We start from the raw sequence: 25,634 nt of genomic DNA on the forward strand, positions 1-25,634 counted from the left end.
CTTGGGAGGGGGAGGTCTTAAAACAACACCGGTTTCCTATAGCAGCAGCTGCTTTTGGTGCACACTGAAGCTTCTCTAGGCTTGTTTCAACGCTCTGCAGCAGTTAAGAGAGTACCACCTATTTAGGGGATACTGTAAAAGCTTTAGCTTTTCTAGAGATTTTCTCACCCCTTAAAACTGTATTTTATATTTCTATTTTTGTTACTTATATTTTTCTATTTTTGTATTTATTTAATTTGTGTTGACTTGTTTATTTTTTAAACTATATGAATTCATTTACCTAACACATCAGAACCACAATGAATTAAAATTAAATTAGCCTCGTTTTCTAAGGGGTAAAGATTTAATTTTTATTTAATAATGTTGGTATGTTTTCTCTGTCATTGTTTTTTCTTGGGGGGCAGTGTTTGTAGCGGCTTTTGTTTTGGTTTTTGTTTTTCTGTTTGCTTTGTTTTGGAGTTCTTTGTTAATAAACAAAGAGGTTCAGAGAGGCACAAAATAAAATGTCAACTTTGTTTTATTGCTACCTCTGAAATACAACTCGACACCAAGTTATTGCTGGTAATACTGTGTATGGGTAGAATTAGACCTGTTAAGGGGTTGAAAGGAAAAAAGTGGCAGCATGGTGCTGAATAGCTCCTGCTTTACCAACATGAATTTGGTAAATTTCCTTGGAAATGTGCCCTACAATGTACAAAAACTCCAATTAGGATGGAAAACTGGAAAAAAAAAATATATTCTCTTACTAGAATCAGAGAGAGAAAAAACATCAAATAAAAGGAAGAAATAACATCTAAATCCCAGCTTGCCTGGAAAACAAGCTTAGGCATTTCTAACACTGCAAACTTTTGGAACAGTCATCAAGTTGGTGGAAGTTCATGGAACAAATTTAAATCTGCTTCCTCTGCTCTAATTTTAAAGGGAAGTGGAAATTCAACAGGTCCAGCTACTCCTGTCCAAGAATGATCTGTGTTTTGTGGGAGTAACAATGCAAAGAAACTCGAATCTTACTTGTATTTGACATCGGAAACTCTCAGCAGAGTTGGGAAGTTTCAGTGGAACAAAAGCACCACACTTCCTGCGATAACAAAATTGGACTCGGCAAGTCAGGAATTTTATTTACACATCCACGGACAAGGAGGGGGATGACACCAGGAATACACTCCAGCTGAAAGCAAGGATTTATTGGAAAAGGCAGGAAATCAAACTGACAGTCTCTGTCCAGTTATGGCCAGGCAATTATCCAGGAGTCAGAAAGAAAAGTGGGAACCTTGGACTGGGATAAGGCCTTCCAGTGGCTTCACTTCCTACTGGCTCTCTCCTTTTCGCCAACTACCTGCAAGAGGAAAAGCAACAGGAATAAAGTCTCAAACAGGATGGCCTTGGTCCAGGCAGACTGAAATGCAGCTCCCAGGGAGGGAGGCCAGGCTGTGCCTCGGGGAGCTCCGGGAATCTGGGATTGCCCGTGGGATTAAAGGGCTGGAGAAGCACACCCACCTGCCAGGTTCAGTGCTGGGACAGAGCAAGGCCGGGGCTCGGGGGCAGCAGTCAGAGCTGGGACTGCAGGAGAACACCCCAAACCCGGGTTAAACATCCGGCACGACACGCAGCACGCTCCGGGAGAAACTCGGGTGGGAGAAGCCCCGGGATGCTCCACGTTCCTTGCCCTTGGCAGCTGTGCCAGGGCCTCCCTCAGAATGCTGACCTCACCGTGCAGCTCCTACAAAATAGGAGAACTTATGGGAATCGCCCAGCAATCCATGGACTTCCAGTTATTAAGAACCACAGCTGCAGCGAAAGGTGTACAAACTCTACTGCAAACCAGTAGGTCTGAGGAGACGCAGGGATTTATTCCAGAGGTGGCATGTTGGTGTTACTACTTTAAGCTCCTGCCGCTAGAACATATTTGTACAATAAAAACATTATTGAGGCAGCTAAATTAAAATTAGATTTTTTACAGTAAAGTCAGCCAAAAAAGAGAGTCTCAAAATTAAGATATAGGCCGCACAGTTATTTAAAAAAAAAGTTCTCATTCATGAGCATAACCTGCCAGCCTCTCATGTTTTCAGTCCTTACCATTTATTTTTACCAAGGTGATGATTAAAACCGTGTAAAAAGCTCAAAAAAAAAAAAAATCCAGGACAAGGCAGGTGTTTTCCCAAGTACCCCCAGTGTGGAGCTGTGTCAGCCACAAGTGTTTGCTCCCTCAGCCCAGCCCGGAGCAGGCTCCAGCTGCTGCCCAGGGGGGTTACCAAGGGAGTCACCTGTTTCAAGCTGTAAATGCAGGTGGCCTGCACTGGAGTGCCAAAAAATGTGAAATATGTGACTCTCACCTTGAATAGCGATCGATCTTCTCAGGGGAGCCCCTCACCCAGGATGGGGGGCTCTGCCACGGATTTCATCCCTCTGCATCTGAAAGAAAGTTGGGACAAAAGTCAGAGTGCTGCAGGATACCTTGACAGCTCCACACATCTTGTGGCAATCTAGGAATACCCTCTATAGTCTAACTACACCCCACATCACAAATTTCAAGCCCCTGGCACTATTACCCTCGTACCCCTACACCCAGACTAAGCAGCAAGGCAGAGCAGCTCCCGGCCAAACACACACCAACACCCGTGACACAGCACAGGACAAACGAGGGGACACAACAGGGACAGAAAACTCTGGGCAAGAAGAATGACCCTGAGGGTCCAGAGAACTCGGAATGAGATGACCTAGGTAAGATGGAAGGTGAGCTGGCCAGGCTCAGAGAACCCTGCAGGAACAAGATGCCATCGGGATGACTTATCCCAAGAAATGCAGAGATGGATGCCCGAGAATCCTACAGTCAGAATCCTCTACCTGCCTTTGCATTCTCACAAGACCTAACCCGCCGGAATGGATCAGGGCGGTGCACGGCTGTCAGTACAGCTCAGAACAAGACCTGAAAAGGCATCGGACTGGATGCTTGTGAAGAGAGATGGATTCTGATGAGTGTCCGAGCAGCTGAGACAAAGGCACCTGGCTGAGGAGCACAGAGATCAGAAATGCTAAGACTGATGCCAGGGGTTTTGATAGGCCCCTCAAAGGGCTAAATGAAAAGACAGCACACACAAGACACCCAAAGGACAGAGAGCACAACAGACAAGTGACACAACACACACCAGGACTGCTCTGCCCTGCACACCTCGGCACTGTGATCCAGAATGAGACCTTCCCTTGATGTAGCCTAAGGGGTCACATCTTGGACATCCCTGTCACCAAAAATGACTCAAAAAATCCCTCCCACTGGCCCCTGATCCCACACCCCGCTTTCAAGCCCTCCCTGGCTCCGAGCCCTCCACTTATCTCTCGGACGTCTAGGGAGGTGAATCCACGCTGGGTGGCAAAGAAGGCCGCCTCTCCCTCAGGGAAATTCCTGCTGCTGCTGGGCTGTTGTCTCCTACACAGCTACAATAAAGAAAACCAAACATCAAAGCATAATCTTAGCAGCACATCAGCCAGAAACCAGCAATTCTGCTACTCACTGTCTCCTAAGCTTGCCTGTGTCCTCGGCCCCGTGCTTCAGCTGCGCTCAGAGGCCAACGCCGGCGTCGCAGGGTCTGCCTGGGTAAAGAGCAGACAAGGTGACGTGGCAGCGCTGGAACTTGAGGGGACCATCCCTCCTTCTCCTCCCTGACTCACCTCAACTCCTCGCCCGTTATCCAAGCCTACCTGGATGGGGCCTTCACAAGGAGAAGATCAAGGCTCCATCACAGACTCCTGGAATGCTCCCGGAGGGCTCACGGGTGAGGTGACCCGGGTCTGTCGTCCGGTTGGTGAGAGGGGAGCTCGGCCTCCTGCGAGTGGACTCCCTAAAACACACAATAACGGAGGCTTAGAGTTTTGCACCAGCGAGTGAGGCTTGAACAATAGCAACTGCTTCTGTCCACCCATCACTGCTCACCTCGCCCACGTCAGCTTGACTGCTGAGATCCGGCTTTACCACCTAAAAATAAAGACAAAGAACAGAGCTGTAACACAGCCATCATTTACACCTCCCCTGCAAACACAAACAGGGACTGACCTTCTCAGGGGAGCCCCTCACCCAGGATGGGGGGCTCTGCCACGGATTTCATCTCTCTGCATCTGAAAGAAAGTTGGGACAAAAGTCAGAGTGCTGCAGGATACCTTGACAGCTCCACACATCTTGTGCCAATCTAGGAATACCCTCGACAGTCTAACTACACCCCACATCCCCACATCACAAAATGCAAGTCCCCGGGACTCATCCTATTACTTCTACACCCAGACTGAGCAGCAAGGCAGAGCAGCTCCCAGCCAAACACACACCAACACCCATGACACAGCACAGGAAAAACGAGGGGACACAACAGGGACAGAAAACTCTGGGCAAGAAGAATGACCCTGAGGGTCCAGAGAACTCAGAATGAGATGACCTAGGTAAGATGGATGGTGAGCTGGCCAGGCTCAGAGAACCCTGCAGGAACAAGATGCCATCGGGATGACTTATCCCAAGAAACGCAGAGATGGATGCCCGAGAATCCTACGGTCAGAATCCTCTACCTGTCTTTGCATTCTCACAAGACCTAACCCGCCGGAATGGATCAGGGCGGTGCACGGCTGTCAGTACAGCTCAGAACAAGACCTGAAAAGGCATCGGACTGGATGCTTGTGAAGAGATGGATTCTGATGAGTGTCCAAGCAGCTGAGACAAAGGCACCTGGCTGAGGAGCACAGAGATCAGAAATGCTAAGACTGATGCCAGAGGTTTTGACAGGCCCCTCAAAGGACGAAAGGAAAAGACAAGACACCCAAAAGACACAGAGTGCACAAGAGACACAACACACCCTGGGACTGCTCTGCCCTGCACACCTCAGCCCTGTGATTCAGAATGAGACTTTCCCTTCATGTAGCCTAAGGGGTCACATCTGGGACATCCCCATCTCCAAACCCGACTGAAAAAATCCCTCCCGGTGACCCCTGCCCTGGCACCCTGCTTTCATCCCCTCCCTAGTTCCGAGCCCTCCACTTATCTCTCAGACGTCTGGGAAGGTGAATCCACGCTGGGTGCTAAAGAAGGCCGCCTCTCCCTCAGGGAAATTCCTCCTGTCGCTGGGCTGCTGTCTCCTAGTCAGCTACAATAAAGAAAACCAAACATCAAAGCATAATCTTAGCTGCACATCAGCCAAAAACCAGCAGCTCTGCTATTCACCGTCTCTTAAGCAGGACCGGGTCCTCGGGCCCCGTGCGTGCTTCAGCTGAGCTCGGAGGCTGACGCTCGCAGCGCCAAAGCCTTAGAGGCATTACTGGCACTGAGCCCACCCACCGTGGCCTCCATTAGGGGTGTGAGCATCCCCGGTTAGAGCAGGACAGGAACGCAGGGTGGACATCCCCGGTGAACCTCAACCCTGTGGACTCTGCCCCACCACTGTCACTTCCTGCCTGGCCCTAGCTTAGGGTTACTGCCTGCACCTCTCAGGACTTCTGGCATTGTCTAGCATTAAGATTGCTGCCTGCACCTGCTCTCAGGGAAACAGTGTTGGCAGCAGCGCTGTGAGGGCCGGGATACCTGTACTCTGACTTGTATCCTAGGCTATACCCCCGATTTTCACTGTGTGTTCTCTAGACCTCGAGTCCTTTACTTCTCAAGCCCTCCTTCAGCCTCTGTGTGCCACTGTAAACTCCCCCTGCTGAACCCTACTAACCCTACGCCTTGCAACTAGCATTGCTCCTAATCAGGACGCTCCTGGGCCAGGAATCCCCTGCTGCAGCCTAACCCTGTGGACTCTAAAAGAAGGCCAATAATGTGAAGCTCCCTAGAACATGGAGATGGGTCAGAACTGCCCCGCCCAGCAAAGGCTCTGGTGAAGCTGAGGAGAAACCCTCACCCTTTACTTTTGAAGGGACCACCCCACTAGGGCCTTCTCTTCTAAGGTAACTTTAAATCACCTCCCGGGACTGAAAAGGTTTTTTCCCTTCTCCTGACCACCAGCCCCAACACTTAGCTTTTGGAACACGAGTGGAATGTCCGTCCTCGACAGAACGTTCTCAGCATCTCAGACATGTTCTCAGCATCCGCTTTGGGGCTGCCGTATCCAGACTTTGTCTCCGCACCTCCTCGCGCTACCTAGGATCACAAAACAGGAAATGTGACTATCCCCCTCCAGAAGAGTAATCCCCAGGGCTCCTCTGCACTGCTGCCCCAGCTCCCCCTCAGATCTTCACTCCGCTCCAGAGGCTGACAGGAGTGGACCCAGCAAAAGGAAAAAGTAAATGCTGAGCGCATCGCTCACCTATGGGTCACCCTGCCTAAAGGGCAACTCACCGGCTCTCTCTATTCCTTAGCACGCCTGGGACAGCAGTGGCACCTGCAAAGAAACAAAAGAAGCAAAAAATCATGCTGAGTTACTGTGAAACAGCAACCTCCCCAGTCTGACTGAAGCATGCCACAAGTATACCTTAATGCTGCACCCATCTGGCCTCTGGGGCCAGCACATCTGGCAAGGGGACAACCTAAAGTAAAAAAAAAAAAAGAACAGTGAATGCTTAGAGTTGCACCAGCAAGTGAGACTTGAACAATAGCAACTGCTTCTGTCCACCAGTCACTGCTCACCTTGCCCACGTCAGCTTGACTGCTGAGATCCAGCTCCACCTCTGGGAATTCCTTGCTGTCACCAGACTGCTGTCTCTTAGTCAGGTACCGTAGAGAAAACCAAATGCTGATGTACAATCTCAGCAGATCTGTTGGCCGGTCAGTGAGGGGGTCTCCCTGTAATACCAGTGGACCACCTAAAACACACAAACAATAATGGAGGCTTACAGCTGCACCAGAAACACCACTACCCTGACCACACAAATACAAGAATACTAGAAAAGAAAAAACAAAAAATAATGCAGCAAAAAAAGCCAGCTCTTATTACTATAAGTCCAACTACCAAATATAATAAAAATAACCCCCATGTCCAATCCCCTCAAAAAAACTTCAAAATATATACCCGCAACCCCCTCAATCCTAAAACTAAAAGATCCATTCAACTATAAACAGCATCTCCCAAATTTTCCATAATTATAGAACACACCCTAAAACCAAACAAGCTAAATAAATAAATCCCTGTAATACAATAAACAATAATTGAATTATAAATATTAGAAAACCCTAATAAATTAGCTACATCACACTACCCCAAACCCATCAAAACAAATACTACACACTCACCATAATAAAAACCACCACCAAAAAAATAAAAACCTCCTTTACATCTCACACTACAGCCAATTACACCATTGTAAACCTTAGAAAACACACCCTCAAAAAACACTGTATCTCACCAAAAACAATTCAACAGAACTCAGTTCAAAAATACTCTGACCGACATGTAAACTACAAAACCTAACACGAAAAAGAAACCATATCTCTCACCATACACCATCTACAAACAAGATAAAGCTACACAATAAATCATTCAAAGCCACTAAACAGAAAAAATAACCCTACCCAACTTGAATACCTACATATCACACACAAAACCCCAATACCACGTATCAGAAGTCTAGCAAAAAAAGCTACTTAAATTAATTCTACCTCAAATACAAACAACCCCTCCAACAAAGTTATCCTCACTCAAAAACCAAATTACACATAACATCAAAAATCAGACAAAACACTACACGCCACCCAAGAGCATAATACTTAATAAAAACCACATAGAAATACCACAACTCATTAAAAATCCAGGTGGAAAGTTTTCTTCAGTTTGAATACTGACAACCACAGAAGAAGAGTTTCTTCACTGAATTTGAACTCCTTTTCTCTCCATAACTCCTTTTATTTCCTGGGAGCACCACAGAGAAATTAGTAAGACAAAGCTGCAAAGAAAAAAAAATCTCCCCTACAAACCCATGCTGGCTTACCTGCTACTGCTGTCCGGCACAAAGAAACCCCCCACATCCACGTGCTCCTGCAGGCGCTGTAAGAAGCTTTCCCACCACCGCAGAAACCACGCTGAGCTCCTCACGGCCCGATGCCAAAGTGAACTCGGGCTCCTCTATTAAACCGCCCCCGGCTAGAACCGGCCCCTCATTATCCTTTACAGCTCACACTTGTGGCGGCTCTGCTGCCCTCCTCATCCTGACGGTCACACCTGGGGCTGCTCTGTCTCCTCACCATCCTGTGACAGCTCTCACCTGCAGCTGCTGCCAGTCCGAGTGTCGGGGCAGGGGAAGAGGGGACTTGTGCTCATCCCCGGAGAATTCGTTGTCCGCACCTGGCGCGCTGGGGCACCGGGCTTTCCTTGATAGGGATAACGACCCCTCTTCTCCTGCACGTGCCCAAGGCTGAAACTGGGATTCCACCTCCTAAATTCCGTATGTGTGAGGGTCATAATCCCCAAGGAAATCCCCCCGCAATCGTTACCCTCCATTTACAATTTTTCCTTTGGAATCGTTGCTAACTTGTCTTTCTGTGCAAGGGTTCCAAACGTTTATTGGGAGTTCAGTAGCCGAGTTGGCTTTTTTATAACTTAGCTGACAATCCCAGGCTAAATCCAAACACCCAGAGATACAGGGAAATATGGAGACAGTTTATAAATATTGCCCAACCCTTACCCTGAATTCTTCATCACACATCCTCGGAGCAGATTTACTCCATCCTTTCTTCCCAGCAGCACCTCTCCAGCACAAATCTCACTTCTCACAACTGTTTCTTCCCACAAACCAAACAGAAATCTACTACGAGGCGAGGCGGGGAGGGGCGAGGCCGGTCTCGGCGCAGAGCCCCCGGGCCCTCAGGGCGGGCCGGGGGGACCGGAGCAGAGCCCGGGCCGGGTTGGAGCCGGAGCCGGTCTGAGGGCGGAGGCCCCGGGCCCTCAGCGCGGGCCGGGGGGCGGGCGCGATTCCCGGGGCCCGCTGTCCAATCAGCACTGCCGATGCCTCAGCGAGCCCGCCAATCGCGGGGATTCAAAAGGGTGGCGGAAGTAGCTGCTGCTCTATGGGCTCGGTGAGGAACGCCCCGGTGGGGTCCCGGCGCCGTGCACTTGGGACCCGCCCCGCGCCCCTGAAGCCGCGCCCCCGGTACTGCCCGGCCCCGGCTGCCTCCGGGCCCCGCCTCACAGAGCCCCGGCTCCGCCCCGGCTCCGCCCCGACCCCGCCCCGGCTCCGCCCCTGCTCCACCCCGAGCCCGCCCCGGCTCCGCCCCGAGCCCGCCCCGGCTCCGCCCCGGCTCCGCCCCTGCTCCGCCCCGAGCCCGCCCCGGCTCCGCCCCGAGCCCGCCCCGGCTCCGCCCCGAGCCCGCCCCGGCTCCGCCCCGGCTCCGCCCAAAGCCCGCCCCGGCTCTGTCCCGAGCCCGCCCCGGCTCCGCCCCGAGCCCGCCCCGGCTCCGCCCCGGCTCCGCCCCGAGCCCACCCCGCCTCCGCCCCGAGCCCGCCCCGGCTCCGCCCCGAGCCCGCCCCGGCGCCCCGCGCTGCCCGGGATGGGGGCGGGACCATCGCCCGCGGCCCCGCCCCGCCCCTCGAAGCTGAGCCGAGCCGAGGTTGCTCGCGGCCCTGCGAGGAGCCAGGCGGGGCCGGGAATGGGAGCGGGCGTTCTGGTTCGGGTCCTGTCAGTGTCGGCTGCGGCTCCCGAGCGGTGCGGCCCCCCTCGGCGGGCGGGCTGTGGGTCTCGGGGCCTGAGGACCGGGCTGGCGTTGCGGTCGGGATCGGGACCGGGATCGCTGCGGGCGGCAGGAGCCGCTCCTGCTCCGCCTGCAGCCGGAGCTGCGCTGGAGTCCTGGCGGGGCTCTGGGCACGGGAGGACGGCGGCGGCGATTTCCTCTGATAACCTCTGATATCGACCCCCCCACAGCATCATTGATCCCCACCCGAGTGTCACTGACCCCCCCCCATGTCATTGATGCCCCCCCAATATTCCATTGATCTTCCCTCAGCGTCGCTGACCCCCCCCAAAATTCCATTGATCCCCTCCACTTGATCCCGCCCTTTTTCTCCCCTCACGTTTCCCGCCCTTTTTCTCCCCTCACGTTTCCCGCCCTTTTTCGTGGGGAACCACCCCTGAGGGGTCCTGTGGAAGGATTCTGGAGGTCCGAGGGGTGAATTTGGGGTTTGGAGGGAGGTTTTGGGGGGTCCCAGGGATGGATTTGGGGGTTTTTGGGGGTCCAAGGGATGGATTTGGGGGTCCCGGGGTGGATCTGGGGTCCTGGGGAGGTTTTGGGGGGTCCCAGGGGTGGATTTGGGGTTCATGGGGAGGGGTTTGGGGGTTTTTTGGGGCCTCAGGGGTGAATTTGGGGTCCGGGGAGAGGTTTTGGGGTTTTTTTGGGGACCCAGGGGTGAATTTGGGGTCTGGGGAGGGGTTTTTGGGGGTCCCCCACCTGCAGGGCGTCGCAGGGGTGGCAGGGGGAGGGGGCAGCGGGGGGGCCCAGCGCCCACCCCCCCTTGGGCTTCAGGAGGGCGTCGATGAGACCGAAACAGCTCGGGGGGGGGGGTCAAAAACGAGGGGGGGGGGCACGGGCTGGAACCCCCCAGTGCCCCCCAAACCACCCCCAGGGCCCCCCCGACCTCCAGGAGCCCGCAAAACCCTCCTCAGGTTCCTTTGATGCCTCAAATGGGCCGCCCAAACCTCCCGAAGATCCCCCAAAAACACCCAAAGCAGCCCCCAGGACTCCCCCCAGGCCCCCCAAAACCCCCCAAACCCCTCCAGGACAACTCGGGACCCCCAGGACCCCCCAAAATCCGCCCCCCCCTCCCCCTGAGGCCTCATTTGACCCGCTCCACGTTGCGGACAGGCACCAGCTGATCAAGCCACAAGCACCAGCACCTGCGGGACTGGGATGGACTGGGAGCACTGGGAGGGTCATCAGAGAGAACTGGGATGGACGGGGAGTGGACTGGGATGAACTGGCAGGTGTGTGGGGGTCGATGGTGGGCACAAGGTGCCTTACTGGTCTGTACTGGGATGGGTCTATTGGCCCCAGGGGAGGGGGTGTGGCCACACTGGTCCAGACTGGGAGGGGTGTCACCATGGCGCCAGAGGCGGAGTCGATGATCCGGGCGAGGCAGGGACACCTAGGGGACAGCCAGGGCACCCCAGAAACACCTAAGGGACAGCCAGGGCACCCCCAGGGACACCTAAGGGACAACCATGGCACCCCCAGTGACACCTAGGGGTCAGCCAGGGCATCCCCAGGGACACCTATGGGACAGCCAGGGGACCCCCAGAAACACCCAGGGCACCCCCAGGGACACCTAGGGGACAGCCAGGGCACCCCCAGATACAGCCAGGGCCCCCCAGAGGACAGCCAGGGCATCCCAGTGACACCAGAGCACCCCCAGGGACACCTATGAGACAGCCAGGGCACCCCAGGGACAGCCAGGGCCCCCACAGGGACACCTATGGGACAGCCAGGGCCCCCGCAGGGACACCCAGGGAACCCCCAGGGACACCTAGGGGACAGCCACGGCCTCCCCAGGGACAGCCAGGGCACCCCCAGGGATACCTAGGGGACAGCCAGGGCACCACCACGGACACCTAAAGGACAGCCTGGGCACCCCAGGGACAGCCAGGGCACCATAGGGACACCTAGAAGACAGCCAGGGCCCCCACAGGGACAGCCAGGGACCCCCAAGGGACAGAGAAGGCACCCCCAGGGACACGTAGGGTACAGCCAGGGCAACCCCAGGGACAGCCACGGCCACACCAGGGGCAGCCAGGGCCGCCCCAGGGAGAGCCAGAGCATCCCCAGGGCACCGCCACGGACACCAAGGAAACCCCCAGGGACAGATAGAGGACACCCAGGTAACCCCAGGGACACCTAGGGGATAGCCAGGGCACCCTAGGGACTCCCTGGCCACGCCAGGGACAGCCAGGGCACCCCCAGAGACACCAGGGCTCCCCCAGGGACACCTAGAGGACAGCCAGGGCACCCCCAGGGACACCTAGGGCACCCCAAGGGACACCTAGGAGGCAGCCAGGGCACCCCCAGGGACACCCAGGGCACCCCCTAGGGACACCTAGAGGACACCCAGGGACACGTAGGGGACAGCCAGGGCAGCCCCAAAGACACTTAGGGGACAGCAAGGGCACCCCAGGGTCAGCCAGGGCCCCCACAGGGACACCTAGGGGACAGCCAGGGCCCCCGATGGGACACCCAGGGAACCCCCAGGGACACCGAGGGGACAGCCAGGGCCCCGACAGGGACACCCAGGGCACCCCCAGGGACACCAAGGGGACAGCCAGGGCACCCCCAGGGACACCTAAAGGACAGCCAGGGCACCCCCAGGGACAGCCAGGGCCCCCCAAGGGACAGACAAGGCACCCCCAGGGACACGTAGGGTACAGCCAGGGCACCCCCAGGGACAGACAAGGCACCCCTACGGACACCTAAGGGACAGCCAGGGCACCCCCAGGGACACCTAGGGGACAGCCATGGCACCCCCAGGGAAAGACAAGGGACCCCCAGGGACACCTAGGGTATAGCCAGGGCCGCCCAGGGACAGCCAGGGCCCCGCAGGGGACAGCCAGGGCACCCCCAGGGAGACCTAAGGGACAGCCAGGGCACCCCAGTGACTCCAGAGCACCCCCAGTGACACCTATGGAACAGCCAGGGCACCCCAGGGACAGCCAGAGCCCCCACAGGGACACCCAGGGAACCCCCAGGGACAACTAGGGGACAGCCTCGGCCCCCTCAGGGACAGCCAGGGCACCCCCAGGGACACCTAGGGGACAGCCAGAGTACCCCCAGGGACACCTAGGGGACAGCCACGGCACCCTAGGGATACCTAGGGGACAGCAAGGCACCCCAGGGACAGTCAGGGCCCCCGCAGGGACACCCAGGGAACCCCCAGGGTCACCTAGGGGACAGCCACGGCCCCCCCAGGGACAGACAAGGCACCCCCAAGGACAGACAAGGCACACCCAGGGACACCTAGGGGACAGCCAGGGCACCCCAGGGACACCAGAGCACCCCCAGGGACACTTAGGGGACAGCCAGGGCCCTCCCAGGGACACCAGGGTACCCCCAGGGCCCTCCCAGGGACAGACAAGGCACCCCTAGGGACACCTATGGGACAGCCAGGGACCCCCAGGGACAGACAGGGCACCCCCAGGGACACCTAGGGGACAGCCAGGGCACCCCAGGGACGCCTTGGGGACAGCAAGGCACCCCAAGGACACCTAGGGGACAGCCAGGGCACCCCAGGGACACCTAGGGGACAGCCAGGGACCCCCAGGGACAGCCAGGGCACCCCCAGGGACAGCCAGGGCACCCCCAGGGACACCTAGGGGACAGCCAGGGCACCCCCAGGTACAGCCAGGGGACAGCCAGGGCCCCCCCAGAGGTTGAAGGGGCCCCCCCCGCTCCAAACCCAGCACGGCTGCCTGCGTTGCGGCCCCCCAAAAACCCATGGCCTCCCCCCGAGCTGATATCGACCCCCCCACAGCATCATTGATCCCCACCCGAGTGTCACTGACCCCCCCAATGTCATTGATGCCCCCCCAATATTCCATTGATCCTTCCTCAGCGTCGCTGACCCCCCCCAAAATTCCATTGATCCCCTCCACTTGATCCCGCCCTTTTTCTCCCCTCACGTTTCCCGCACTTTTTCGTGGGGAACGACCCCTGAGGGGTCCTGTGGAAGGATTCTGGAGGTCCGAGGGGTGAATTTGGGGTTTGGAGGGAGGTTTTGGGGGGTCCCAGGGATGGATTTGGGGGTTTTTGGGGGTCCAAGGGATGGATTTGGGGGTCCCGGGGTGGATCTGGGGTCCTGGGGAGGTTTTGGGGGGTCCCAGGGGTGGATTTGGGGTTCATGGGGAGGGGTTTTTGGGGGTTTTTTGGGGCCTCAGGGCTGAATTTGGGGTCCGGGGAGAGGTTTTGGGGGTTTTTTGGGGTCCCAGGGGTGAATTTGGGGTCCGGGGAGGGGTTTTTGGGGGTCCCTCACCTGCAGGGCGTCGCGGGGGTGGCAGGGGAGGGGGCAGCGGGGGGGGCCCAGCGCCCACCCCCCCTTGGGCTTCAGGAGGGCGTCGATGAGACCGAAACAGCTCGGGGGGGGGGGGGGGGGGTCAAAAACGGGGGGGGGTCACGGGCTGGAACCCCCCAGTGCCCCCCAAACCACCCCCAGGGCCCCCCCGACCTCCAGGAGCCCGCAAAACCCTCCTCAGGTTCCTTTGATGCCTCAAATGGGCCGCCCAAACCTCCCGAAGCCCCCCCAAAAACACCCACAGCAGCCCCTTGAGACTCCCCGCACACCCCCCAAAACCCCCCAAACCCCTCCAGGACAACTCGGGACCCCCAGGACCCCCCAAAATCCGCCCCCCCCTCCCCCTGAGGCCTCATTTGACCCGCTCCACGTTGCGGACAGGCACCAGCTGATCAAGCCACAAGCACCAGCACCTGCGGGACTGGGATGGACTGGGAGCACTGGGAGGGTGATCAGAGGGAACTGGGATGGACGGGGAGTGGACTGGGACGAACTGGCAGGCGTGTGGGGGTCCATGGTGGGCACACGGTGCCTTACTGGTCTGTACTGGGATGGGTCTAATGGCCCCAGGGGAGAGGGTGTGGCCACACTGGTCCAGACTGGGAGGGGTGTCACCATGGCGCCGGAGGCGGAGTCGAGGATACGAGCGAGGCAGGGACACCTAGGGGACAGCCAGGGCACCCCCAGGGACACCTAAAGGACAGCCAGGGCACCCCAGGGACACCTAGGGGACAGCCAGGGCACCCCCAGGGACACCTATAGGAAAGCCTGGGCACCCCAGGGACAGCCAGGGAACCCCAGGGACACCTAGGGGACAGCCAGGGCCCCCTCAGGGACAGCCAGGGCCCCCCAAGGGACAGCAAGGGCACCTCCAGGGACACCAAAGGGACAGCCAGGGCACCCCAGGGACACCCAGGGCACCGACAGGGACAGCTAGGGGACAGCCAGGGCACCCACAGGGACACCCAGGGCACCCCCAGGGACACCTAGGGGACAGCAAGGCACCCCAGGGACACCCTGGGCACCCCCAGGGACACATAAGGGACAGCCAGGGCTCCCCAAGGAGAGCCAGGGCACCCCCAGGGACATCTAAGGAACAGCCAGGGCACCTCCAGGGACACCTATGGGACTGCCAGGGCACCCCCAGGGACACCAAGGGGACAGCCAGGGCACCTCCAGGGACACCTAGGGGCCAGCAAGGGCACCCCGAGGGACACCAAGGGGACAGCCACGGCACCCCAGGGACACCTAGGGGACAGCCAGGGCGCCCCCAGGGACACATAGGGGACAGCCAGGGTACCCCCAGGGACCCCTAGGTGACAGCCTGGGCACCCCCAGGGACAGCCGGGGCACCCCTAGAGCACCCCAGGGCACCCCCAGGGACACGTAGGGGACAGCTAGGGCACACCAGGGACAGCCAGGGCACCCCCAGGGACACCTAGGGGACAGCCAGGGCACCCCAGGGACACCCAGGGCACCCCCAGGGACAGCTAGGGGACAGCCAGGGCATCCCCAGGGACACCAGAGCACCCCCAGGGACACTTAGGGGACAGCCAGGGCCCTCTCAGGGACACCAGGGTACCCCCAGGGACAGCCAGGGCACCCCCAGGGACAGCCAGGGCCCCCCCAGGGACAGACAAGGTACCCCTAGGGGACAGTCAGGGCACCCCCAGGGACACCTAAAAGACAGCCAGGGCAGCCCTGGGACACCTAGGGGACAGGCAGGGCACCCCCAGGGACACCTAAGAGACAGCCAGGGCACCCCAGGGACAGTCAGGTCCCCCCAAGGGACACCTAGTGGACAGCCCGTGGACCCCAAGGGACACCTAGGGGACAGCCAGGGCATCCCAGGGACAGTCAGGTCCCCCCAAGGGACACCTAGTGGACAGCCCGTGGACCCCAAGGGACACCTAGGGGACAGCCAGGGCACTCCAGGGACACCTAGGGGACAGCCAGGGCAACCCCAGGGACAGCCAGAGCACCCCAGGGACACCTAGGGGACAGCCGGGGCGCCCCCAGGGCCACCTAGGGGAAAGCCAGGGCACCCAGAGCTCCAAGTGCTCTCCAAGGCAGGCTCAAAACCCTTACCAACGATTGGCTTTAATAAAGCAACTCACACAAAGTCACCAGCACCACACGGTTGGTCTGTAACGGCTGCAACAAAATATGCCCTTCTGGAAGCAGTTCAGCACTTACTAATCACTTCTTTGTTTTGGCACTTCCCAGCCAGGGCCTGCGGGGCCTCCTGCAGATGCAGGTCTTCGCTGACAAGGCTCCACTTGTGCAGCAGCAGCAGGATTAGGGGCAGGAGCAGGAGCAGCTCCCTGAAATTTTAGAAAATATTAGAAAAATACAGGCAAAAATCTCACCTCTGTCCTCCCCTAAGAACATCCCTAGGACATCATCCCAGTTTTTCCCAGCTAGGAGCTGCAAGGAATTCAGGCAGGGGAATTGACATCAGGGAACAGCTTTCTAAAGTCAAAGGCAGAAAGAGAAGATCCACCAGCAAAGGGCAGGAAAGGGGAAAGGTTTCTGAAAACATTTCTGCAGTCTAATTAATAATTATTTCTGCTTCCCCAGCGAGAAGAACACAAACTCACAGCCATTCAGGCCTGACAGTCCCCTGCAGCCAGAGCTCAGCACACATCCACAGAAGCAAGTCCAGCATCTGAAAGAAAAAAAAAAAAAAAAAACCACAATCAAACCAAAAGGAAAAGGTGATTTCTTTGGCTTCAAAGTTATTTCAAGTTCTTAAAGCCCAACACAGCTGATAGGAGAAACAGAGTCAGGGCTCTTGGCAGACAGAGGGTGTCTTCCCCCCCAGGGGACTGCAGAGGAATTGTCTGGGACTTGGACTGTCCCTCGGGGTGACACCAGTTGCTGTGACTTCTATCATTCCATATGTTTGACTCCCAAAACTTCCCAGCCCAGGGGCTTGAGCTGACAGGGCAGCACAAAGATTGTTCTCTGTGTGGTGCCCAGATTTGGGGTTCACTGTCACCTTTGCTAGTTTAGATGAATTATACCCACGGCCCCGAATTCCCTGCTCAGTTCCTGCTGCAATAACCTCACAGTGCCTCACAGAGCATGGATATTCCCACGCAGAGCTGCTGCTTGAATGCCAGATGTGTCAGGAACCAGCAGAGCTTCCAAGGAAGCTCAGCAGGATGGGGACAGGATAGGTTTTTATTCCATAGATTTGGTTAATTCTAACCCTCATCCCCTGGGGGTCACCTGTCAGATTTCCCTGGAATTCAGCCACCCCCTGAGCTCGGGCTCCAGGTGATGTTTCAGAGCAGGAGAAGGCACTGGCCGGCCTGTGCTGAGGCAGCCCCTGTGCCCTCGGGAGGACACAGCTCCCTGCAGGAGCTCAGCTCCTTTCCGAGCCCCAGCAGTGGCCTCTGCAAGTGCCTTTCCCTCAGGCAAGGGATGCCCATCCCTGCCTTCAGCACACCTCCAGTGGGACCCACCTGCAAAAGCTTTCCATCACTTCTGCACTCCGGCTGGCTCCCTGGAAAAGTCCAGACTTCATCCAAACGAAACTCCATCCCACTCAAACCTTTGATTTTGAGGCATCTCCGAGGGCCGTTGCTCTGGATTTAATTTCTGTGAGGGAGGAGCACCTTGGCTTTAATGCTGCCGATGGGTGATGTCCTCAGGCTGAAAGGGAGGGGATTTGGGGTGGCCAGGACATCCCTGGCAACTGTGTGGGAGCTCCGGGAGGTGGGAATTGCTGTCTGAGCCCCTCTGCAGACAGCCCGAGCCGCCGTTCCCGGGCAATGCCAGCTGTTCCCTGGGGAGCTCTTGGGCTGTGGGTGCCTCTGTCCGGGCTGCAGCATCTCCCCGTGCCCGGTGGGAGCAGCCCCTGGCCGAGGAGCCGCGGCAGCCCCGGGGCCGTGTCCGTGCCAGCCCCGAGCCCGGCCCCGGGCCCTGCGTTTGGCCGCCGCTGCCACGGGCGGGGCCCCGCAGGCACAGCTCCTCCCCTGCACATCATCCCAGGGCTGCTGGCCCCGCTGGGGCTGCCGGCCTCCTTCCTCCCTGCGCCTCCGGGCACCCGGGACACCTGCAGGAAACCCCGAGGGACACTGCAGGCGGCACGGGGGGGCACCGAGGCCTCCGGCCAGAAAAGCAGCCCCGGCCTCAGCAGCTGCCATCAGTTTGGCCCGGCAACACTCACCTGCAGGAAACGCCCCTGTGCGGGTGGGACCGGCCCTGCCTCTCTCCAGAACTTTGGCCGTGGAAGAAGGGAAGCCTCAGGACTTGTCCTGCTCCTTTCCGCCCAGAAAGAGACTTTGTGTAAGTACTTTTACGGCAGCTGTTGAGTAAATCCTGGAAAGGACAGGAAATCAGCGTCACTGGAAGAGCTTTGTGCTGTCGTGACCTGCCAGCCAGTTCTGCCCTCGAGCCATTCCAGGGGCTGCTGTGTGAAGCAGCTTTGGCAGAGAAGGCGGCACTGCACTTACCTTAGTGGGGCCAAGCGTTGCCATCCTATGGAGGTCCATCCCCATAATGCAGAGATTGGTTCAGCTGCTTGGAGCAGAGTCCGGGTAATGCCAAGGTGCTGAGTTCGATTCTCAAACGGTCCGTCTGCTTGAGAGTCAGATTTTAGGATCCCTCTCAGGCTCAGTATATCCTGTGACCTGGAAATAAGAGGAAAATTCTCGGCTGAGTTTTAATAAAACAGCTTTTGCCATTGCAGGGTGTGAGCTGCACTCGGTGATTTTCGGCCGCGATGAGCCCCACGAGCATTCCGCCCTTCCTTGCCGCCATCTTGGTTGCGTCTGAGGCCACTTCCGGTCCCGCCGGCATCTTTTTTGCGGCACCGCTAAGGCCCCCGGCAGGTGTTTACACAGACGCCTGACTAAATCCACGAATCCGAACCCGGAGGCGGCGCGGATGAGCACATGGCCGGTGTCTGCACACCTGGAAACGCCGCGGAAAATTGCGCCCGGGCGGCGCTGTAGTCGGGGTTTTTGTGCAGGCATCTGCGTAAACGCCTAAAGGGTCCTTATTTTTTCCCGCCCTTTTGGCCGCCCTTTTTGGAAGGTCGGGCGCCTCGCGCCTCGGCGCCATTTTGTGAGGGGCGACGCGTGACTTCCGCTTTTCCTTGCCGCCATCTTGGTTGCTCCTGAGGCCACTTCCGTCCCGGCCGCCATGTTCTTTGTGGCTCGGCATAGGCCTCCGCCAGGTGTTTACACAGACACCTGACTAAATCCACGAATCCGAACGCAAGCGCGTCGCGACTGAGCACACGGCCCGTGTCCCCACACCTGGAAACGCCGCGGAAAATTGCCCCCGGGCGGCGCCGTAGTCGGGGTTTTGTGCAGGCAGCTGCATAAACACCTATAGGGTCCTTATTTTTTCCCGCCCTTTTGGCCGCCCTTTTTAGAAGGTCAGGCGCCTCGCGTCTCGCCGCCATCTTGGTAGTGGAACCCACTAAAATGCCCCCTCGGCCGCTCACACAAGCGCCTGACTCAATGGACTGCCGCCCGCGGCGCCGCTGCGCCCCCATCCCGTGTCCGCACACCCGCAGACGCCGCGGAAAATCGCGCCCGGACGGCTCCGGGGTCCGGGTGGCGCGCGCAGGCAGCCGGCTGCCACGCGCCCGGGCTCCTTGCCTTTTTCCCTCCCTTTCGGCCCCGAGCTGCGGGCGGGCGGGCGGCAGCGCCGCCCCCGAGCTCACAATGCGGGGCTGCCACGCGCGTCGGGGACGGGCGGGGGGGGACAGCTGCACTACCGCTCTTTGCCCACAGGGTGGCAGCACTGCCGCACGGCTCCGGCGGGACGATCGTGGGGGACAGCTGCACTACCGCTCTTTGCCCACAGGGTGGCAGCATTGCCGCACGGCTCCGGCGGGACGGGCGGGAGGGACAGCTGCACTACCGCTCTTTGCCCACACGATGGCAGCATTGCCGCACAGATCAGGCGGGACGGGCGGGAGGGACAGCTGCACTACCGCTGTTTTCCCACACGGTGGCAGCATTGCCGCACAGATCGGGCGGGCCGGGCGGGGGGGAAGCTGCACTACCGCTCTCTGCCCACAGGGTGGCAGCACTGCCGCGCGGCGGCGCGGAGCGGAGCCATAAACGAACGTGCCCAGAAATGCCCTTGCGAACAGCCTCCGGAATAAATGGCCCAAAAGACCCCCGAGCACACCTGCGAGAGCCCTGCCAGCAACCAGACCGAAACAAAAAAGCCTTTCGTTCAGGCTCTATTTCAATATTTTTTATCTTTGTGATTCTGATATTTACATTAATCATTACAATTCAGCTTTTATATTATGTACATTATACATCATGTATTATGTTTATTATACTATTATATTTATTATATATATTAAGTATAGAAAGTTATATATAAAATAATTTATTATTTATTATGTAATGTTATAAATAATAATACATTTCATTGAAATATCATGATTATGTACATTATAGATGTTTATATTATGTATATTATATATATTTATAAAACGTGTAGTATGTAATAATATATTGTGTATTTATTATTTATATTATTTTTCATATCCTATACTTTTTGTTATTTTTCTTTTTCATTATTTTTTAATTCGTTTGTTTATATTTTAAACGATATTTTACACTAGATGAATTCATTAACCTAACACATCAGAAACACAATTAATTTGAATTAAATGAGCCTGGTTTTCTAAGGGGTAAAGTTTTAATCTTTATTCAAATAATATGGGCATGTTTTCTCTTTCTCTATGGTTTTTTTTTGGTGGGTTGCGGGGGAGTTTAGTTTGTGGGTTTTCTTTTTTTGTTCGCTTTGTTTTGGAGTTCTTTGCTAATAAACAAGCAGGGTCGGAGAGTTCAAAATAAAACGTCTACTTTGTTTTTATTGCCCCCTCTGAAATGCGCCTCGACAGCCTGGACAGCAGGCTGCTGCTGGTAACACTGTGCACGGGTAGGAGGAGACCTGGTCGGGGCTGGGAAGGAAAAAACGGCACCACGGTGGTCACAGCTTTCTCCCTTCAGGAGTTTTATGGAGCAGAAAATACAGAGCTTTTGCCAACTGCGCTCTCTATGACATCCCGACGTCCAGCGGGCACGGAGGTCATTTCTCATCTTTCTTGCCAACAGCCAAACCCCCAGGCGCCCGGGGGAAGAAAGAGTATGGGGAAAAAAAAAAGGAACAAAGAAAACATGAAAAAATAAACCAAAACTATAGAAAATAATAAATAAAATTAAAATACCAAAAGAAAAAAATTTCAAAGTAACAAAAAAGTGGAAAAAAAATTTAAACAAAAAATTAAAATAAAAAACTAAAAGTAGTTTTAACAAGTAAATAAATAGCTAAAGAAAAAAATATAAAAATTAAAAAACGGAAGAAAAAGTCTTTGAAAAACCACAAAACGCAACATGAGAAACCACAACAAAAGAGCATAAAAATACAAAAATAACAAGAAATAAAATACAAAATTAAATAAATGCAGCTTTCACCTCCTGCCACTGCCTAAAAAAGCACCATGGCTTTCCTCAATTATGCAGCAATAAGGGAAACAAACCCAGTGCCCCCCAGAACAGAAGGTTTTCTAGACAATTCCCACTTTTGCTTGGAAACAAATTCTATTTTAGTGGGAAGCTCATTTTGGACAAACACCCAAATGTGCCAAGGTAGGAAAGAACCAGCCCCCTGTGTCCAAGGAACAGCAGCTAGGCCTGGATTCAGGTTTTAATGGCATTTATGTAATTAAAAATGCAGTAAATTGAACTTTACAAAGAGATGAATCATGGCAAATAAATACTTCAACGTTTTCTTGGGAATTCACAGAATTTTGTGGAGATGGTGCTGGACAATTCCTGATTTACCAACATTAATTGGGTAAATTTCCTTGGAAATGTGCTCTACAAGGTGCAAAAATTCCAATTAGGATGGAAAATTGGAATAAATAAATATTCCCTTACTAAAATCAGAGAGAAAATCAGAGTTATTCCTTCAAATAAAAGGAAGGAATAACATCTAAATCCAAGCTTGCCTGGAAAACAAGCTCAGGAATTTCTAACATTGAAAACTTTTGCAAGAGTCATGAAGTTGGTGAAAGTTCATGGAATGATGATTTAAAATCTGCTTCCTCTGCTCTAATTTAAAGGGAAGTGGGAATTCAACAGGTCCAGTTACTCCTATCCAACCTTGGACTGGGATAAGGCCTTCCAGTGGCTTCACTTCCTACTGGCTCTCTCCTTTTTGCCCACAACCTGGAAGAGGAAAAGCAACAGGAATAAAGTCTCAAACAGGATGGCCTTGGTCCAGGCAGACTGAAATGCAGCTCCCAGGGAGGGAGGCCAGGCTGTGCCTCGGGGAGCTCCGGGAATCTGGGATTGCCCGTGGGATTCAAGGGCTGGAAAAGCACACCCACCTGCCAGGTTCAGTGCTGGGACCGAGCAAGGCCGGGGCTCGGGGGCAGCAGTCAGAGCTGGGACTGCAGGAGAACACCCCAAACCCGGGTTAAACATCCGGCACGACACGCAGCACGCTCCGGGAGAAACTCGGGTGGGAGAAGCCCCGGGATGCTCCACGTTCCTTGCCCTTGGCAGCTGTGCCAGGGCCTCCCTCAGAATGCTGACCTCACCGTGCAGCTCCTACAAAATAGGAGAACTTATGGGAATCGCCCAGCAATCCATGGACTTCCAGTTATTAAGAACCACAGCTGCAGCGAAAGGTGCCCAAACTCTACTGCAAACCAGCAGGTCTGAGGAGACGCAGGGATTTATTCCTGAGGGGACACAAGGATCCCTCAGCCAGCCAGGATTTCTCCCAGGCTCTTCCCACTGCTCTCTGAGGACACAAACAGCAGTTTTTCCCTGGAGTTCCCCTTTCCAACAATGCCAAGACTCATGTTCTCCTCCAACCCCAGGTTCAGGAAGGAAAGTAGGAATATTATCACTGCACAGACTGTCCAGGAGGGTGTGACTGAGGCAGCAGCACCAGCTCCCACTCCACTGCTGCTCTGGATTCCTGAGCAGCTCCTTTCCATCCTGCCCTTCCCAGCACCATTCCCTGGGTGCCATGTCCACAGACACCTTCTCCATGCAGCTTAAAACCCACAGACACCAACAGAAAGGAGATCAAAAATCAATTCACATGCTGCTAGTCAGAGAGAATGGGAGAGGCCTAAAAATCTGCATTTATTTTAGAACACTAGAGCAATTTCTTCATGACCCTGACTATCAGTGATGGGCAGATAAACACCTTCTTTAACTTACTACCTGCAAAAACATCAAGTTTCAAGTTTAGTAAAGATAAAATTTTGCTGCAAAAATAAAAGAGGTGGGATGTTGGTGTTAGTGCTTTAACCTTCGGACATTAGCAGGTATTTGTAAAACAAATTCATTATTGAAGCAGCTAACTTGAAAATAAGGGGGTTTTACAATAAAGTTGACCAAAAAAGAGTCTCAAAATTAAGATATAGGTTGCACAAATATTTAAGAAAAAAAAAGTTGTCTTTCGTGCATATAACCTGCCAGCCTCTCATGTCTTCAGTCCTTACCATTTATTTTTACCAAGGTGATGACTAAAACCTTGTCAAAAGCTCAAAAAAAAAAACAATCCAGGACAAGGCAGGTGTTTTCCCAAGTACCCCCAGTGTGGAGCTGTGTCAGCCACAAGTGTTTGCTCCCTCAGCCCAGCCCGGAGCAGGCTCCAGCTGCTGCCCAGGGGGGTTACCAAGGGACTCACCTGTTTCAAGCTGTAAATGCAGGTGGCCTGCACTGGAGTGCCAAAAAATGTGAAATATGTGACTCTCACCTTGAATAGCGATCGATCTTCTCAGGGGAGCCCCTCACCCAGGATGGGGGGCTCTGCCACGGATTTCATCCCTCTGCATCTGAAAGAAAGTTGGGACAAAAGTCAGAGTGCTGCAGGATACCTTGACAGCTCCACACATCTTGTGGCAATCTAGGAATACCCTCTACAGTCTAACTACACCCCACATCACAAATTTCAAGCCCCCAGCACTATTATCCTATTACCCCCACACCCACACTGAGCATCAAGGCAGAGCAGCTCCCGGCCAAACACACACCAACACCCGTGACACAGCACAGGACAAACGAGGGGACACAACAGGGACAGAAAACTCTGGCAAGAAGAATGACCCTGAGGCTCCAGAGAACTCGGAATGAGATGACCGAGGTAAGATGGAAGGTGAGCTGGCCAGGCTCAGAGAACCCTGCAGGAACAAGATGCCATCGGGATGACTTATCCCAAGAAATGCAGAGATGGATGCCCGAGAACCCTACGGTCAGAATCCTCGACCTGTCTTTGCATTCTCACAAGACCTAACCCGCCGAATGGATCAGGGCGGTGCACGGCTGTCAGTACAGCTCAGAACAAGACCTGAAAAGGCATCGGACTGGATGCTTGTGAAGAGAGATGGATTCTGATGAGTGTCCGAGCAGCTGAGACAAAGGCACCTGGCTGAGGAGCACAGAGATCAGAAATGCTAAGACTGATGCCAGAGGTTTTGACAGGCCCCTGAAGGGCTAAGGGAAAAGACAGCACACACAAGACACCCAAGACACAGAGTGCACAACAGACACAACACACACCAGGACTGCTCTGCCCTGCACACCTCGGCACTGTGATCCAGAATGAGACTCTCCCTGGATGAAACCTAAGGGGTCACAGCTTAGACATCCCTGTCTTCAAACCTGACTCAAAAAACCTTGCTAGTGACCCCACACTCTTCTTTCATGCCCTCTACGGCTCTGAGCTCTCCACTTATCTCTCAGATGTCTGGGGAGGTGCATCCACGCCGGGTCCCAAAGAAGGCTGCCTCTCCCTCGGGGAAATTCCTGCTGTGACCAGGCTGGTGTCTCCTCGTCAGCTACAATAAAGAGAACTAAACGTGACCCTGTGCTCTTAGCAGCACATCAGCCAGAAACCAGCAATTCTGCTACTCACAGTCTCCTAAGCTTGCCTGTGTCCTCGGCCCTGTGCTTCAGCTGCGCTCAGAGGCCAACGCCGGCGTCGCAGGGTCTGGTCTAAAAATAAAGACAAAGAACAGAGCTGTAACACGGCCACCATTTACACCTCCCCTGCAAATCAAAACAGTGACCGACCTTCTCAGGGGAGCCCCCTCACCCAGGATGGGGGGCTCTGCCACAGATTTCATCCACCTGCATCTGAAAGAAAGTCAGAACAACAGTCAGAGTGCGGCAGGATACCTTGACAGCTCCACATATCTTGTGGCAATCTAGGAATACCCTCGACAGCCCTGCTACACTCCACATCACAAATTTCAAGCCCCCAGCACTATTATCCTATTACCCCTACACCCAGACTGAGCATCAAGGCAGAGCAGCTCCCGGCCAAACACACACCAACACCCGTGACACAGCACAGGACAAACGAGGGGACACAACAGGGACAGAAAACTCTGGGCAAGAAGAATGACCCTGAGGGTCCAGAGAACTCGGAATGAGATGACCGAGGTGAGACTGAAGGTGTGCTGGCCAGGCTCAGAGAACCCTGCAGGAACAAGATGCCATCGGGATGACTTATCCCAAGAAATGCAGAGATGGATGCCCGAGAATCCTACAGTCAGAATCCTCTACCTGCCTTTGCATTCTCACAAGACCTAACCCGCCGGAATGGATCAGGGCGGTGCACGGCTGTCAGTACAGCTCAGAACAAGACCTGAAAAGGCATCGGACTGGATGCTTG

At 55.2% G+C, this 25,634-nt stretch overlaps 2 long non-coding RNA genes across 2 annotated transcripts; both read right to left on the reverse strand.

Moving 5' to 3' along the window:
• Positions 1 to 17,439: 17,439 nt before the first annotated feature.
• On the reverse strand, positions 17,440 to 18,714 carry LOC136304605 (uncharacterized). The gene is made up of 3 exons (XR_010724695.1): positions 18,413 to 18,714; positions 18,127 to 18,278; positions 17,440 to 18,012 (listed from the first exon to the last, which is right to left on the reverse strand). It is a non-coding gene; the product is annotated as an uncharacterized lncRNA (long non-coding RNA).
• A 2,071-nt stretch (positions 18,715 to 20,785) lies between these two features.
• LOC136304602 (uncharacterized) lies at positions 20,786 to 22,168 on the reverse strand. Its single transcript, XR_010724689.1, has 2 exons — positions 22,100 to 22,168; positions 20,786 to 21,034 (listed from the first exon to the last, which is right to left on the reverse strand). It is a non-coding gene; the product is annotated as an uncharacterized lncRNA (long non-coding RNA).
• Between the last annotated feature and the right edge of the window lie 3,466 nt (positions 22,169 to 25,634).

The sequence above is a fragment of the Chamaea fasciata genome, unplaced genomic scaffold (genome assembly GCF_029207755.1).
Source record: "Chamaea fasciata isolate MVZ Bird 193981 ecotype frontalis unplaced genomic scaffold, bChaFas1.0.hap1 SCAF_133, whole genome shotgun sequence".
NCBI lineage: Eukaryota > Metazoa > Chordata > Aves > Passeriformes > Sylviidae > Chamaea > Chamaea fasciata.